The following is a 3,168-nucleotide window of genomic DNA, read 5'->3' as shown; positions in this document are numbered from 1 at the left end:
AAAAGTCCCACTTGGGCAAGTGAATGTGGTCTTTTCTTGGTCCATTGGGTCTATGGGTATTTGAAAATAACCCGAAAATCCATCTAGAAAGCAATAATAGCTATGGCCCGATAGTCTTTCTAACATTTGATCAATAAAAGGTAAGGGAAAATGGTCTTTACGAGTGGCATCGTTTAGCTTTCGATAATCGATGCACACTCTCCAACCGGTTACCGTTCGTGTCGGGATTAGCTCATTTTTTTCGTTGGTTATGACCGTCATCCCTCCTTTCTTGGGCACCACTTGGACCGGACTCACCCATGGGCTATCGGAAATGGAGTAAATGATTCCTACATCTAAGAGTTTGACCACTTCCTTCTTGACTACTTCTTGCATGTTCGGGTTCAACCTTCTTTGGTGTTGTACCACCGGCTTTGATCCTTCTTCTAGATTGATCTTGTGAGAGAAATAGGATGGGCTTATTCCCTTGATGTCAGTGATGCTCCATGCTATGGCCTGTTTCCGCTTCTTCAACACTTGCACGAGCTCCTCCTTTTCAGACTTGGACAGATCAGAGGCTATGATTACTGGCTTTTGATTACCTTCTTCCAGAAAAGCATACTCCAAATGGTCAGGTAACGTTTTGAGCTTTGTGCGTTGGTTCTGAGTGATGGACTCGCCGAGTGCAGGTAAGGTACTCGGCGAGTTGGTGGCTGCATTCACGAATTCTGACTTTTCTTCAGAGGTACTCGGTGAGTAGATCGGTCCTACTCGGCGAGTAGGACTATCAGATTGCTTCATTAGCTCTTTATACTCTGCTTCTTCCAACAGTCTTTCAATTTCCATTAAATCTTTTTCTGGATCAAATGCTTCATCTAAAGTTGTAAACTTGTTGGAATCTTCAGGTATGTCTTCCTCCAATAGTTCGTCAAGCATATCTATTGAGAATGTCGTGTCGTCACTGCTCCTAGAATACTTCATAGCTTGGTCCACCCCGAATGTCACTGAATCGTCTCCGACCTGCAAGGTGAGCTTTGAGTCTCTCATGTCTACTATAGCATTGGCCGTGTTGAGGAAGGGCCTTCCAAGGATGATTGGAACTTGTGGATCTGCCTCCATGTCTAGAATGATGAAATCAGCAAGAAAGACAAATTTATCCACTTTCACTAGTAAGTCTTCGCATATGCCTCTTGGGAAGGTGACTGTCTTGTTTGCCAAATGTATTGCCATACGAATTGGCCTTGGCTCCGGGAGGTCCAGCTTCTTAAAGAATGAGTATGGCATTAGGTTCACACTTGCTCCAGAATCAGCTAAGGCATGAATAGCAGCCAAGTTGCCAAATTGGCAAGGTAAAGTCAAGCTCCCCGGATCACCCTTCTTCTTTGATAGCTTATTTAGCATCGCAGCGGAGCAGTTTTCATTGAGCACTACCTTCTTCACTTCTTCCATCTTTCTTTTATTGGTGAGAATTTCCTTAAGGAACTTTGCATATTTAGGCATTTGCATGACGGCTTCAATGAAGGATATGTTGATTTGAAGAGTCTTGATGTGGTCTAGAAACTTCTGATACTCTTCTTCCTGTTTCTCTTTCTTAGCTCGGGCTGGGTATGGAATTGGAGGCTGGTAAGGCTTTTCAGGAACCTTCTCATTGGTTTTTGATGGTGTACTCGCCGAGTCCATAGGAGGTACTCGGCGAGTAGGACTGTCAGATTGTAAATTTTGGTTTTCTGCTTGCTTTTCTGCCTCATCCTTCTATGAATCCTTGGGTGCTTCAGTGCGAATAGGTGCGAGGGGAGTGATTATCTTCCCACTTCTTGTTGTGACAATGTTTATGTGCGCGCCTCGTGGGTTATTTTCAGTTTTGCTAGGAAGTTCGCCCGGTGACCTTTGGTTAAGTTGTTGAGCAAGTTGCCCAAGCTGTGTTTCTATATTGTGGATAGATGCTTGCTGGTTCCTGAGCATGGTTCTTGTTTCTTTAATTGTAGCATCATGATCACTATGCCTTTTTTTTCTGAAGCAGCTACAAATTTAGTGAGCATATCTTCCAAGCTCGGTTTCCTTTCTTGCACCGGCTCCTCCTTTTGGTAGACCCCTCTCCCTTTTTTTCTATACTTCTCCTCCTTGGCTTTCTTGTACTCGTCATAAGGGAGCCACTCTTTCTTTTGTTTGCACCAATCTTCATCATATCGGTCTCCACTCGAGTAACACGCTTGCGCCTTCTTGTTTCCATTCTCATCTAAATCGCAGTCTCTAGTGAGGTGAGGCCCATTGCAGTTTTCACAACCCACCCGAATAGCATGGATCGTTTGATCCATTTTATCCATTCTCCTATCCATGGTTTTTAGCATATCCATGACCGCGGATAATTCTTCAGTAGCAGCATAAGCGGCTCCCCTAGTGACATCATGTCTAGGGTTATGGTATTCTCTAGAGTGTTTAGAGAATTCTTCAATCAATTCTTTAATCACCGGGGGCGGCTTCTTTGTAAGTGGGCCTTGCGAGTCTAGTAACTACCTAGTTGTGACATTGACTCCATCATAGAAGATGGAGACTTCTTGCTGGCTGTTTAGATCATGGTGGGGGCAATTTCTTAGCAAGCTCTTGTACCTCTCCCATGCTTCATATAGCGACTCTCCAGCTTGTTGTTCAAAGTTTGCAATGGCCTTCTTCAACTTGTCTATCCTAGAAGGTGGGCAAAAGTGATCAATGAATTCTTCCTTCATCTTGGCCCAGGTAGTGACTGATCCGGGGGGAAGTGACTTGAGCCAGTCTTTGGCAGTACCCTTGAATGTTACCGGAAGCATACAAAGTAGTTGAGTCTCGCGTGTTACATTTGGAATATTGAAGTAATCAGCTACATCATTGACTTCATCCAAATGCTTGTAGGCATCTTCATGATCTTTCCCATAAAAAGGTATTTCTTTGAGTGAAGCTAGGATATGACCCTTTAGCTCGAAGGTAGCAGTCACGGGAATTGCGGGTTGCACAAGTACCGGGCCATTGTCGTCGTGCATCCTCTTCTTCCATTCTCCCATGGGGATTTCATCAATGTTAGCCATTGTGAAAGCTAACTCTTCCTCGGACTTGGTTTCGTGCTCGTATGTAGGCTCCTCTTCTTCCTCGGTCTCGTACCCGATATCTTCTTGAATTGGATCTTCGATTATCAAAGAGGCACTGGATGCTCCTGAT

The 3,168-nt window shown here is 44.3% G+C and overlaps 1 non-coding gene across 1 annotated transcript; it reads left to right on the top strand.

Moving 5' to 3' along the window:
* Nucleotides 1–2,547: 2,547 nt before the first annotated feature.
* LOC144999117 (small nucleolar RNA R71) lies at nt 2,548–2,654 on the top strand. Its single transcript, XR_013660638.1, has one exon. It is a non-coding gene; the product is annotated as a small nucleolar RNA R71 (small nucleolar RNA).
* Nucleotides 2,655–3,168: the final 514 nt, after the last annotated feature.

This window comes from Lactuca saligna, chromosome 5 (assembly GCF_052625555.1).
Source record: "Lactuca saligna cultivar CGN05327 chromosome 5, ASM5262555v1, whole genome shotgun sequence".
Taxonomy (NCBI): domain Eukaryota; kingdom Viridiplantae; phylum Streptophyta; class Magnoliopsida; order Asterales; family Asteraceae; genus Lactuca; species Lactuca saligna.
Note: the sequence above shows the minus strand (reverse complement) of the source record. Positions and strands in the feature narration are given on the sequence as shown.